Raw genomic sequence first — 15,000 nt, forward strand, 5'->3', positions numbered from 1 at the left:
AGAAGACATTTCATATTTGTTGCCACCGACATCATCGCCCCAGCTACTCGACAAACAAGCCTGGCTCAAAAGTGCAAGACATAAGATGCGACATCAACACTAATGAAGCACATACGCAACAGCATACAATAAGGCAGAGAAAATGCAACTAAACAAACAACCAATCCTGCGTGTTCGACGCTGGGATACGAGCATTCATTGATGCATTGTATTGCCCTGTGTGAATGGGCTTCACAATCACATTCTTTTACCGTGCAACATGTATTCATACTCACAAATAAGCACTTCAAATTACCATTAAAACTAAGACCAACAAATAAAGAGACAATGACCGTGCTGGTGGATTGCATTGCCCCGTGTGAGTGTGCTTCTACACTGTTTTACTGTGCAACATGCGTTCATAGTCACTAAAAGAACACCATATTACCTTTATAACTAAGACCAACAAATAAAGAGATAATGACAGTACTGGTAACAAGGTAACATGTACAACAGAGTAGAAATAACGCACAGAAAAAACTATAGTTTGTATTAAACTCCCTACGGGTTCAGACTCGAATTCAGCCTTCCATAGACCACAAGGTCTATTTTCTTTACATACGATGGAAACTTGGTTTAAGGTTATGCTTAATTTACCAATAGTCTTACTCCAGTTCTTCTGAACTAGAGATGTTGCATTATCACACCTAGGGAAGGCTTCCCAGTTATCGTAAAATTACACTAGTGCTCGCTGAAACGGCTGTCCATTCCTAGTCATCGGTGTCAATTTATTTTCATCTCTCGACAATAGTTCTTTTCTTTTTCATCTCTAGTCATTGATACATACAAATTCTCTTTGAGCAAGAAACGTTAAGACTTATTTATATATCTAACACTGACGGTTAAAAACACCTCATGTTCAAATAAGTTAATACTAAATTGGCGTAGTAATTGCCCTGCCCTTCGTTTCACCGGATGAAAGAAATGTGCTGCGTTCAACTGAATCGCACGCGTCTTGCTTCTGTATATTTACTACATTTACTCTACAACTCTTAGAGAATCAATATGTACTGGAACCAAACTTTTACAAACCGGACGGGAGTTGGTCCTACTGGTGAACTCTGCTGTTAACGACTGCATTCTCGCACGCAATCCACTTCCATCTCCACCAGTCTCTCCAACTTGGCGCCCTGTGCGTTCAAGAATGTTCTGGGAGTGTGTCCTTCAGGACTCCTGGAACTGAAGAAGGAAACGGAAGGAATTATCTACACCTTAGAAAAGCTATACGCGCCTCTGTAGGACCTCAGTGGATCAGAACGCAAGAATGGGATGCTCAAAGGGTTCCTTCCCAAAATTCGGAATCACCCCGCTAACCTAACGTACCCTTCTTTCATATACTGTCAAAAATCACTTCGACGCGTAGGATGCATGTTAAGACAACTACAACATCAATATTTCGCGGGGGAAAATATGACGTCACTCGAAGTGCAGGGAGGAGGGACCTGCCATGAAAGAAATCTATTTTTTCAATCAGAACGACCATACGACAGCATGCCCCGAAAAGCCCATGCATCACATACTTGCAAATGTTGACATCTAGTACGATGGCATTGTATGATCTGGGTAGGGCGTTCATTAAGGTGTTTATACAAAAGAAAACTGTCATTAGGCGCAGTGATAGACGGGCGATGCAAATCCCACAACACATTAGTCAGGTACAAGAAAAACAGGTTGAGTTGTTTGCACACAACGAAGCAAGACTGATGGGGTCAACTCAGACAGATGAGACGACATGACGTCATGGGGTCTACTTAGCGACGAGACGTCATGATGCGTCGACAACAGAATGTGATCACAACAAATGAATATTATATCTACTCAAGAATGTAGAAGCTACAAAACATAAAATTCTCAGAGTAGAACTGATACGACTACAAGACACAATGATGATGATGAGAACTGATATGACAACAAGACACAATGGTGGAAGTGATGACAGTGATGGTGATAATGATGAGGTTTTATAAGATTAAAAGACAGTGGTGGTAATTATGATGATGATGACCCAGAAAGTGCTGAAAAGTGGCAGCCTTTACCAACAGAGACATAACCATTCAGATCAAATTACGCAGGAAACATTGAGCCACACTTAAACAAATAAAACAGCCTGCCAGGACCCAGTAAAATATACAAAACAAGACAACTTCCCATTACAAGCGAAACAGTGACTCCCAACATTTCATTTCCCTTATTTGCATTTAACTTGACATGCAACACATCTCCCTATAAAACTGTGTCTTACAATATAAGGAATTTAATATACAATATTCCTTTGAACATGTCAGATGAATACGGAGTGAGCTTTTGAGATGGTTATATACAAACAAGACTTATTATAAGGTCGGGGCTTAGTCTAAGGCCAACTGCACCTTTGTTGTTGACGTTGAAAGTGCAGCTGGTCTTTGTCAGGTGGTGAGATACAGCCAGGACTACAAGTTTTTCGACACTACTAGTAATGGTCCTGTAATGGCAAGGTTTATATTATATAATTATGCCTGAAAAAGAAGGGCCCGCCCTTGTTGAGTCTTGGCGACAGAATTAGTGATCAGGAGGTTCCATTTTTGTTTATATTCGCGACGAATATAGGACAGTTTTTTAGATAACCTGTTACCAGATGCTGCCATGACTGCAACAAACTGGAAGGAGTCGAAGACCTTATGTAAAGGTATAAAACTAGTTTTCTCTGAACAATGTTCACCTGCGTGCGCACTCTCTGTTCATTATCGTTCTGGGGACCTGAGGCAAAGGCAGGCTTTCTCCCTCATGCCCAGCGAGTTGCTGTTGTTTGAGGAACATATACCCTCTTCTCTCTCTTTGACCTTTTAGTTCATTGTAGAACATATTCCCTCTTCTCTCTCTTTGACGCCGCCTTTGTTCCCTTTCACGACGTGTGTATCTTTTCCAACCCCCACCACGCAATTTTAATCAGCCAAGGAATACCCTTTTTTAATTGCATTTATCGATGAAAACAACACTCTTTTCTTATAATAGAAATTTATTTTTGCAAACTCTGCTTTCACCAAATAACAGGATCGGGGAGGTCCTACAAGCAGAGCTGGATGCAGTAACAACCTCAGGGTGGCTGTTAAGGCGTTGTATGTTATCTTCGAGGACGAAAAAAAGAAATATTGTTTACAGGAAAGTTAGTCTCAAATCCTAAGACCAGTGAGAGATCTATGTCATCGAGCCAGGGATATGAACGACTCGCCAATAAACGTCAGAGTTGTTTAGTGCTCTCTGAATTTATGACCTCCATTTTGAGGCCTGCAATGTTACTGAATTGTTACCTCATCTTTTAGCCAGCGTTTTGACGGGTCTTGTCTCAAATAAATCATCATAAAAAAACTCTACGAATAAAAGTAGTATGAGCAACAAAGGACCCAAGCGGAAGAGAGCTCAGAGCTCTTATGACCGATCTATGGGCAATGCTGTGACCTTACACGCATCCCCCCCAACTCCCCGCCCACGAGAGTTGGAGTAACGACTCGAAGCGCAGCCATACTGAAACTTTTCAGCCCTGGGCACCGTAATGAGAGTCGGGGACTCTACCAACCGCGCCACCGGACATATACCTAGTTGTGTTTACTTAGTTGCATTATACGGGAAGGGAGCTATGCTCGTGGTGACCCGTCTTTGTATCTCTCAGCATCAAGTTTTTTCTTAAAATCTTGAATAGTGTTTGCACACACTGTTTCTTTGTCTAATTTGTTCCAGGTATCTATCACTCTGTGTGGGAAGCTATTTTTTCAGATCTCTTCTGTAATTATCTTTTTTGAGTTTCTTTTCGTGTCCTCTTGTTTTTCCATTGTCCCATTTCAATAAATCATTCTTATCTAAGATTTCCATTCCTTTCATAATTCTATAGATAGTAGGTCTCCTCTTTCCCTTCTTTGTTCCAGAGTTGGTAATTCTAATTTGGACAGTCTTTGTTCATATGTCATTTTGGAAAGAGTTGGTGCCAGTTTTGTTGTTGCTCTTTGTATTCTTTCTAATTCTCTTATATTCTTTTTGGTACTGGGTGTCCATAGTGTTGCTGCGTACTCGAGTTTTGGTCTTATTAGTGTAGTTATTTTTTTTTTTTTATCATTTCCTCATCCAAATAGACAAATGCCACTTTTATTGACCTCAATAAATTGTAGGTTTCTCCAACTATTCTATTAATATGTTTGTCCGATGTCATGTCTTTGCTGATCATCATTCCAAGGTCTTTTTCCGAGTTTACTTTTTTGACCTCTTCTTCACCAATTTTATAATCTCTCGATATTCTGTTTTTACTTTTTCCAAACTCCATTATACTACATTTCTTGATATTGAATTTCACCTCCCACTTTTGAGTCCATTTCCAGATCTTGTCCAAGTCTTGTTGTAATGAGTTGCAATCCTCCTCCGTTTTTATTTTCTTTAGTATTTTTTTTTACGTCGTCTGCAAAGACATTCATGTAATATTCTACTCCTTCATTCATGTCATTTATGCATATGGCAAACATGATCGGGGCCAGTACTGATCCTTGTGTGTGTGTGTGTATGCTACTGTATATAAAAGCGAAACATAAAAATACGCATGGCATATATATATATATATATATATATATATATATATATATATATATATATATATATATATATATATATGAAGTATGGGAGTGAGTTACAATATTTTTGATAAAAGTCTATACAGGGAATTTATTACGTAGTCGTCATGATGTATTGCGCTAACACATCCATTCATGCAGCTTCCCTATCCGGTATTTCTCTCAGCGTTCCTTTATTCTTTATCACTATTTTTCTTGCTCCTCCTTCCTTCCTTCCTTTGTGTCTCTGTTCATTTAATTTGTCCCCCTTCATGAATCTCCTTCCACTCTCTTCGTTCCTCTTTGTTCTTTAATTTCCTGAATGTTTCCTCGTTCGACCTTGACTGTCATTATCGTTTAAATTGTCCTCTGTTTTACCTCATTCTACCGTGATTTCTCATGATTACTTCTTAATTGCATGTGTAGTGTATCTGTATCTGTGCGTATATCCACTTGATTGATTTAACTAAAGGTATTGTACGGGGTTGGAGCTATGCTAATGAAGCCCCGTCTCATCTTCATTTGCCCTACGTTCATGTTTGGTGTACGCCTTTACCATGCCTTCTATGTTGCTCCACAAATCAATACATTTGTGTGGAAAGATATGTTTCCTAATAAATCAACACATGTAGATGAAAAGTTATATATCATAACATGTTTCCTCGCATCTTATATAAGCAATCGACTTTCTCTAAATTTTGCTGTCCTCTTTGTGTTCTTTCATCCCTTATGAGCAGACACTGCGTCATACTTTCTCTATCCCTTTTTCCTTTCCGAAGATAATAGTCACGTTACCTCTCTCTCTCTCTCTCTCTTCCAAAACGACAGTCCCAGTTTTTTCCAGTCTCCTCTTATGTCTCATCAGCCAAACTCAGAATCATTTTGGTTGCCGGGTTGTCCTCCTTTGTCTTCTCTCTCTAATTTTCTAATTTCTCTTTTTATGTTGTGACCGCACAACTAATGCCTATTCCAATCTAGGTCGGATCACATTTTCAATATTTTCCTCCATCATATCCTTATCCATATAATGAAATGCCACTCATATGTTCATTAACAATTTATTTGTCCCGCCCGTTATTCGATTTTTATAATTATTTTTCTAGCAAATGATAATCCTTAATTAAGAATTTTCAATACGTTTTCCTCCTTTACTTCTGTAATTACTTCATCTCTCATTTTAATCTCCATGACTGTCATATTTGGGCTCGTTTATGAGGTTACTTCTTTGCATTGTGTGTGTGTGTGTGTGTGTTGGGGAGCCAAGGATCAAGAGAACCACGCTAAACTTGTTTGTCTAATTTGGGTGAACAGCTTTTTCGTTTATCTTAATTGTAGGACCATTGGCAGCGAGAAGTATCCATGATTGTATGTATGTATGTATGTATGTATGGATGGATGCATATATATATATATATATATATATATATATATATATATATATATATATATACACTCATGTATATATATATATATATATAAACACATATTTTAACAACCACAACGCACTTTAATTCTAAGCCATCATCATCGGGAAACCCAATGGGGCCACCGATGATGATGGCTTAGAATTAAAGTGCGTTGTGGTTGTTAAAATGTATCTCTAATCACTGGGACCCATTCAGTGTTGTACATATACTGTATATATATATATATATATATATATATATATATATATATATATATATATATATATAGTATATACAACACTGAATGGGTCCCAGTGAACAGATATACATTTTTATCAACCACAATACATTTCAATTCTGTCATCAACATTGACACACACACACACACACACACACACACACACACACACACACACACACACATATATACATATATATATATATGTATATATATATATATATATATATATATATATATATATATTTCTTCTAAAACTACAGTTGGACTTGAACAAAATTTTGGCCTTGTCCCAGTCAAGACTGTGATTTTTAGTACTGACGTGTTGGAACACAGTGGGTATATATATGTATATATATACATATATATATTTTCTATTAAATAATACAGCATACTCAGCACTGGATATCTTCTTCCTTAAACTTTCTATCCTTCTCGCTATTTTCCTTTCTGTAGGAGGAAGGGAGAACACAATATCACCAAATGGAACCATAGTGATTTTGGAAATAAAAACAATTTCATTACTTACAACGTTTCGCCTATGCTTTAGGCATCTTCTGGTAATTTTAATTTTTAAATCTACAAATCATGATCATATATACAATGTATACAAAATGAACTAGGATAGGTACTTTTTGTTTAAATTCTTCTTGGCGCCCCGTGGGATGCCCCGAACAGCTCCAGGGTTCCACACATATTTAATTGTATATTAATTGCTGGTAGGTGATTCTTTATTAATACAGCTTCCATACATTTTAATTTTCTCTTATTGGTGTTCTTTGCTAAAATCGATGTACTACTATTCAAAACTTCCCGCGAAATATTCATCTTATGAATTTTAGAAATGTGCGATTTTATTGCACCATTCTGCATATGAAAAGTAAGCCTTTGAGACAAAGTTTGAGTTGTGTGTCCAATGTACTCGTCATTGCAAGGGCATGAGTATTTGTACACAACGTAACTTTGTTTTGAAATATCTTTTTCTCCTGATAAGTTGTTTTTCATGATAAGTGATGCAGTTCTGGGGTTACGATAGTATATAACCAATTGTAAGGAGTCCTCTTGCTTCTTGGGTTTACAATTTTTATAAATGATATTTTTAATGACTTTTTCATCTGTTTTATATGCGGATGTCATTGTACTTTGGTAGTAAATATTTATAGTACTCTTCGAATTTTCTGTATTACCAAGTACAGAATTAAATTTCTCCATTTTATTTCTAATTTCTTTGTCAATATCACACATCGAGAACCCATTGTTTGTCAATATTTGTTTGATTCTGTTCAATTCTTGGTGGAGGAGGTACCAGTTCGAACATATTTTAAAAGCTCTCGTAATGTACGCGCGTATAACGCTGATTTTATATTTTTATGAGCCCATTCACTTAAACCATTTAAGCATCTACCGGAGTTAGTTGGTTTCCTGTAAACACTCGTAGTAAATGCACCTTCTGCTCCGTCTACCCAAACATCTAGGAAGGGGATCTTGTTACCGATACTTTCCTCCACGGTAAAATGCAGGCAAGATTTTGCTTCCATCATTTCCTTAAGTGTATCGAGCTGTTCTTTACCTTCTATGTCTACGAAAATGTCATCTATATACCTAAAATACAAAAAAGGTTTAGGATTCACAGCATCAAGGATGGAGTTCTCAATATGGCACATGTATGCCTGTGCAAATAAAACCCCTAGGGGGCTGCCCATAGCTACACCGTCAATTTGGAAATACATACGGCCTGAAGGGCATCTGAAGGGTGCTTCCTTAGTGCAAACCCGGAGCATTTTCTCAAGGGTATCACGTGGTAATTTTGGTGGAGGTAAGCTATTGTGGTTAAAAACATTCTGCAGGTAGATTCGAAAAAAGACTTTCAACGTCAAGGGAAGCTAACTTTCCTTGAGGGGCTGTATTCCTAAGAATATCCACAAATTCATCCGTGGAACGTAGTGAGTGGAGAGTAGGAATATACGGGGTTATTAAATCATTAAGCTGCTTAGCTAATTGGTATGTAGGCGTAGGTATCTGCGAAATAATTGGTCTTAATACTATCGTAACCCCAGAACTGCATCACTTATCATGAAAAACAACTTATCAGGAGAAAAAGATATTTCAAAACAAAGTTACGTTGTGTACAAATACTCATGCCCTTTCAACAAAGACGGTGCGCTTTGCAATGACGAGTACATTGGACACACAACTCAAACTTTGTCTCAAAGGCTTACTTTTCATATGCAGAATGGTGCAATAAAATCGCACATTTCTAAAATTCATAAGATGAATATTTCGCGGGAAGTTTTGAATAGTAGTACATCGATTTTAGCAAAGAACACCAATAAGAGAAAATTAAAATGTATGGAAGCTGTATTAATAAAGAATCACCTACCAGCAATTAATATACAATTAAATATGTGTGGAACCCTGGAGCTGTTCGGGGCATCCCACGGGGCGCCAAGAAGAATTTAAACAAAAAGTACCTATCCTAGTTCATTTTGTATACATTGTATATATGATCATGATTTGTAGATTTAAAAATTAAAATTACCAGAAGATGCCTAAAGCATAGGCGAAACGTTGTAAGTAATGAAATTGTTTTTATTTCCAAAATCACTATGGTTCCATTTGGTGATATTGTGTTCTCCCTTCCTCCTACAGAAAGGAAAATAGCGAGAAGGATAGAAAGTTTAAGGAAGAAGATATCCAGTGCTGAGTATGCTGTATTATTTAATAGAAAATGTCTCCAAGAAAACCTGCTCCCTAAATTTACCTATATATATATATATATATATATATATATATATATATATATATATATATATATATATATGTGTGTGTGTGTGTGTGTGTGTGTGTGTATACATATATATCTATATATATATATATATGTATATATATATATACATATATACGTATATATATAAACATATATCTATATCTATCTACCTATATATATATATATATATACATACATGTACGAAAGTGACTACTGAATAAAAAACTAAACAAAACAGAGCGCATTCGTATATTACATCCACTGGAAAGTGCATAGAAAAGAGAGATTATGGTTCTTCCATTGCTTGAGAATTACAGTAATACATATATGTAAGCGCCCAAAGAGGAACCCGGGAAAGCTTCTAGTCACGTGGGATGCCACAGCTGCTTGGGGGAGCCCCTAGAGCAGTGGTTCTTAACCCCTGGGTCGCGACCCAAATTTGGGTCGCCAAGCCATTTTATTGGGTCGCTAAGGGTTTGCAGAAAATAATTATTTTTCCACTACAAATATATTATAATTATATATTGTAATAATTAAATTACATGATGCCTAGTTTTAGGATTCTAAGCAGACCATGATTAAATAAAAACTCCAAAGCAGAAAATTTATTTGTAGGCTTGGGTCGCGATGCTTGATTTGTGCAAAATTTTGGGTCGCGATGCTTGATTTGTGCAAAATTTTGGGTCGCTGCCAAAAAAGGTTAAGAACCACTGCCATAGAGGCCTGGAGTCCCATAGGGACGCCACAGACGCTTGGGGGGAGGGGGGACCTCCTGGAGTAACATGAAACCACACAAGGTGCAGGTATTAGGGTCTTAATGATTTACAAATTTCTTTACGAATGAAATGATCAAATTTGTATAAACTATGGTGTAGATTTATATTATGATCCTGGGTGTTGTGGATCAAGCTACATTCTATTAAATTTCTTATGGCCATGTTATTACTTACATGGCCTGACACCCGACTTTCTTCGGCCAAGGGAAACAGCAACTTCAAAATGGTAGAAATGAGAAAATAAACAAAGAAAAATATAATTAAGTTAATCAGACTGTCGATAAGCCCTGTTCGGGTATTCTTTTAAACCTTGTAAGAGTTTGTTAACGACAGTCATTTATTGAATTTAAGGAGACGTCTGGTCCAAAAATGGGCAATTTTATGGACCACGGTCAATGTGCGTGTGCAGTGTGTACTCGTATATATATATATATATATATATATATATATATATATATATATATATATATATATATATATATATATATATATTGAAGAATTTCATATGGAGCTCCTACAGTTCTGTATACAATGATCCTCAAATGCATCCCTTGCTTTATATCTATTTCTATATTTATTAATCTTATTTATTTGTCTAATCATTTATCTACTTTTCTCTTTACTTATTTTTTTTCTTCAACGTCTCGCTATGTTCGCTGCCAAGGCGATTATTATTTAATGTGCGACGATGCCAGAAGATCGTACGAGTCTGTGGCGACGACGCCCCAGATGTTGCTCGCGTAGTCTACATTGCTCTCATTACATGTACAGTATGTGTGTGCGTGCGTGCGTGTGTGTATGTGTGTACGTATATGTGTGTGTGTGTGTGTATGCGCGTGCGCACGCGTGTACGTATGTCTAATTGTAAAACACAGGAAAGGAACAACGCCCGAGTCTCATTGTCCAATTATTCAAATTCATATATAGTTCCAAATTGTATTTACCCAATTGTAGTATAGAGTATGCAGTGTGTGTGTGTGTGTTTGTGTGTGTATGTGGTTGGAGGACGGAGTCAGTCGTCCTTCCATCTCCCTTCCCCCCTCACCTCCATTCGAGTGACTCCAGACAACTTCGGCGTGTACCCCACCAGGAGGGAGGAGGAGGTGGAGGAGGTCACGAACCCTGAGTGACTCTGATGGAGGCGCGTGTGTGCTCAGCATGGTGCTTGCGTGTGTGCGTGTAATTCGTAAGAGTCATTTTTCTCCATCTCTCTCTATGAAGCTGACAGTAACCCATAAGCCTGGACGTGGCGGGAACGCTGTGGCGGCGGCGGAGGAGGAGGAGCGGAGGGAGGGGGATTTGGAGGAGGCGAGACGACGGGCAGCAGAGGGGCACCGTGGGGAGGGAGGGACCTTGTGGCAGAGGGAGGGGAAGGGAGGAGGAGAGGGATCAGTATGGAGAGTGAGAGGGGAAGGGAGAGAGTGTGTAAGCCAAGCAGTGGGGGGTTCACGTGAGATTGTAGGGTCGATTGATGGAAGGAAGGGGGAGCTAGATTTTGTACAAATCCTTCTGTGTTTGATCACGCCCAAGTAAGAGCTATTTCCTAAAAATCACCACACAGTTGAGAACTTAAACTTGATAAGCTATTTACAAATTTTCTTAAAGAAAAAACTTTCTTATGCTGAACGATCTATCACTTTGAAGAGACTCTGAATTGAATTGAATTGAATTTTATTCGGATACAATCATACATACAATAAGTACAATACATACAAGACTCAATATCATACACAGTATATATAATTGTACATCCGAGGATGGCACAGAAAGTCAAAAGACTTATTTCCACTGTGGTCCTCATATTACAATTAGGAAAGGATTATCATAGAAAAGCTAGGTTATACGAAGTGTAAATTAGGATTATAAGAAGTGTAAATTAAACATATAAACTATTTTCTTCAGAGAGAACAGTGTCTAAAAGATAACATTTAACTGATTTTTAAAACTACTTTTAGATACAATTGATTGAATGTTGGTCGGTAAAGAGTTCCAAGCAATAGCACCAGTGTATTTGAAAGTACTTTTCCCTAACGAACTATTAAACCTAGGTACAATGACAGATGACCTACTAGAACGAGTTCTCAGGGAACGAGCATTTCTGACAAGTGTAAACGTATCTGACAAATAACTGGGACAAGAGTCGTTCACAATTTGGTGAACATGATTAAGCTTTAACTGAGCAACACGTTTCTCAACAGGTAACCAATTTAACAGTTTAAAATGCGTATAATCTAGATGAGTACGTGGATGAATTTTCAAAACGGTCCTGATTAGTTTGTTTTGACATATTTGAAGATTACTCTTAGATTTTTTAGATAGGTTGCTATACCAGGAAGAACAAGCATAGTCAATATGACACTGAACCAGGGATGAAGCTAGTAACTTCATTGTCTCTACATCTAGGTATTTTTGTATTCTTGCCAAAAATTTTGTTCTGGAGCTGACCCTTTTAATTATTTTTTATGCCATAACTTCTCCCGACACATTTTGATCAATTTCTGTTCCAAGATACTCGATGTTTTAATTCGTTTTTGTAAACACTTGCTAATTATTAATTCAGTTTGTATAATGTAACGTTGTGTCCATGCATCATAACTGGTAAATCATCATGTTATATTTGTAATGTATTTTTTCTTAAACTTGTTGTTGAGTAAAACATAATTACGAGCAGTAAAACAGCCCTTTTTGTAATCACACTGTTCTTGACCGCTAGCTCCACAAACTAATTATTGTATATGTCACAGAGTTGATAGCCACAAACAAAACATCACAAATTCAAATTTAGGATTTTGTGCAAGACAGCGACAGAAACAAAGACAGCAATCGAAAAAGGGCATTGCTTTCATACAGGTAAAGTGACTGATACAAGGTCACAGATAATTTCCGACGTGAAGTCATTTTGATTAGAATCAAAATGTAAACACAGGGATGCCAACACTTTTGAGCCATCAGTCGTCACTGTAATTTTTCGCAAACACTGAACCTTCTTACCCTCTTACTGAATACTTCGCCTAACAAACTTTGTTCTGGCTGCCGGTAGGTGATTTCATTCTGCTCTAGGAAGCCCTGGGGAGGCGGGGGGTGGGGGCAAAGGGTATATGGTCCGATGCAGAACTCACCTACCTTTCCAGGGATATTATGTTCAGTAGCGCCATTCGGCCGGTAGGCGCTGGCCAAGGGGATGGGACCTGAGGCACAGCCACTGCCTCTCGCATGACCATACATGCCTTTTCGTTGACACCAGGGGCTGGGTGGTCATGTAGAAGGAAAACTCCTTTGCCAACTGACTTATGGCATACAATGACCACACCCCCGATTCTTTTCTTCGCAACCCGGCGCTGGTTCGAGAGAAAGGCAGAACTATTGTCAGCCGCTGTTATTATCCCTCCCTGGAGGTTTTGTTCTAGAAGGGCTTGGTCTGGGGGTATCGATAGCTTGGGTATTTATTGCCCGGGGCACCACGCCCTTGTGGGATGCTGTCAGGTATCTCGGGTATTCCAAGTACAATGAAAAGAAAAGAAAAGAAAAATAAATGGAATTGATTAAAAATAAGAAAATCCTTCAGTTGGCGTTTTTTGATATTTTGAAAGTAGTATAGAGTTGCATATTTCTTATATTTTGAAAGTAGTCTAGAGAATTGCTTAAAATAAGAAAAGTCCTCATTTTTTGTTCTTTGTGATAAGAGAGGAATGTGAAAGCAATTAATTGAAGCAGCAAATGGAAGTGAGAAAGCTGCGAAAAAAAATGGGCAAAGTTGAATACCAAGTAGAAAAAAATAGAAATAAAAGCAAATTTTGCAAGGAAGCGTGATAGTGAGCTTTGATGAAAAGGAGAAAGTGGAAGGACACAAAATAGAAATATTGAAAAATGTAAAGAAGAGATCAACGTGTCATTCTACGAAAACAGAATCTTATGTAAGAGATCAAACAAAGCACTATAACCAGTGAAGGGAATAACACAGTAATGAACATCTTGAAGAACAAGTGGCTAGAACATTTAATCAGGAACATTTAATCAAGAACCAAAATTATTTTACTCTTGCTTCTAGGACTGAGGCCAAAAAGTATCAACAGCAAAATATCTTAAGGCGCACTCCTACAATTAGGAAATTAATATACGAAACAGGGTATATTCTAAGTACCTAATATGGAAGAAATAAATTATACAGCACGCAAAGGACCTTTCAATGTGGTAGAAACTGCACTAAATAATAAAAATGTAGGTACAATTATAAATACTCTAAATGTAAAACAAACGAAGAAAAATTATAAAATAATCAACAACACATACTACCTTGTTGGACCAAAAGTGTATGTGGTAGATGTACAATCTCATCACCAGTGTATCCAGCTACAGTAAGCAATGAACGCCATAACTCAAAGCGGTCTACAGTTACCAATGTATCACAGCTACAACCTACTCCCAGCTACAATCTGCAGTCAACAATATATGTCAAGTACAGTCTGCAATCAATAACATATTCTTTCAAGATGCAGTCTACAATAACTAATGTATTCCAGCTACAATCTGCAATCAGTATTACATCTCAAGTACAAAATGCAGTCAATAATACTCTGTAAGCAATGTGATCAGCTCATTCACCGAAAGGAAACACTCCTCAACAACGCCTCACATGTCCGCCACTGAAGAGAGAGGTTCGCAAACTAAGATTCTGCGGTCTTGATTTTGCGGTTTACAAACTAAGAATTTGTGGTCTTTGTTTCGCGAATTTAAGGGTTAAAAAGTGGTCTGTATTTTGCCTAACATTGACAACATTACTTAATTTCCTCCACGGTTTTCTTCATCTATGTAACACACGGAAGTAGCTTTTTCTAAGGAATAATTCAATCTGTACCAAACTAACTTTTTAGAAAAATAGGCAGTCTATCGGCTTGGCCTACAAGAGGAAGAGACACTGTTATTTTATGGTTAAGGTTAATAACGCAAGACTGGGGCAATGTAGGATCTGTGTGGTGATTGCATCTGGGGGTGATTTCATCTGTGGCCAGGCCTTGGTATTGCTTTGAACTGGATGGTGACCTGAAAGTAGTTGCGAAAGTGTAGTTTTTGCTTGTCGTAGGAGGGTTTTCACTGATGGAGACTGATAAATATGAGAATTTGAAGAGGCGTTGATTACAGGTGATGTCATATGTTGCACATAATACATTAGTTCTGGCTGTCGACAGGTAATTCTATTCAGTTG

The sequence above is a fragment of the Oratosquilla oratoria genome, chromosome 16 (genome assembly GCF_046742065.1).
Source record: "Oratosquilla oratoria isolate Oo_2021 chromosome 16, ASM4674206v1, whole genome shotgun sequence".
Classification (NCBI taxonomy): Eukaryota; Metazoa; Arthropoda; class Malacostraca; order Stomatopoda; family Squillidae; genus Oratosquilla; species Oratosquilla oratoria.